Source organism: Egretta garzetta, unplaced genomic scaffold (genome assembly GCF_000687185.1).
Source record: "Egretta garzetta isolate BGI_Z169 unplaced genomic scaffold, ASM68718v1 scaffold108, whole genome shotgun sequence".
NCBI lineage: Eukaryota > Metazoa > Chordata > Aves > Pelecaniformes > Ardeidae > Egretta > Egretta garzetta.
The window spans coordinates 6,213,907-6,214,339 of record NW_009260614.1 but is presented as its reverse complement, the minus strand read 5'-3'; positions in this window follow the sequence as shown (position 1 = coordinate 6,214,339).

Here is a 433-nt window from a genome sequence, read left to right as displayed (position 1 = left end):
TGTCATTGTCCCCCCCAGCCCCTCTGCATGCTTTGGTGCTGGGCACCGCACTGCAGCACCCAGCCCTGGGCACATGTAACGCTTCATTTTAGGGCTAAATCCTGCCCGGCGAGTGGTGAGGAGGGCCCTGCCCACTGCCTCATGCTCTGCTCCTCCGGCACCTCTGGGGGACACCTGCATACACACTCCCACTCGCACCCAAACCCACGCACACCCACCCGCACCCGGGCACTGCTGATGCCCAGGGCATGGGCACTGCTCCAGCCTGGGGGATCCGTATCGCCCTCCACGTGGGGAAACCGAGGCAGGGAGGAGGGGGTCAGGCTGGGGGAGATGTGGGGCTAATCTGGGCTCGGGCAGGCGCTGGGCCAGGTTCAGCTGGGCAGGATGGGGTTCTGCTTCCACAACGCCCCCGCCCCAGGCAGCATGGTGG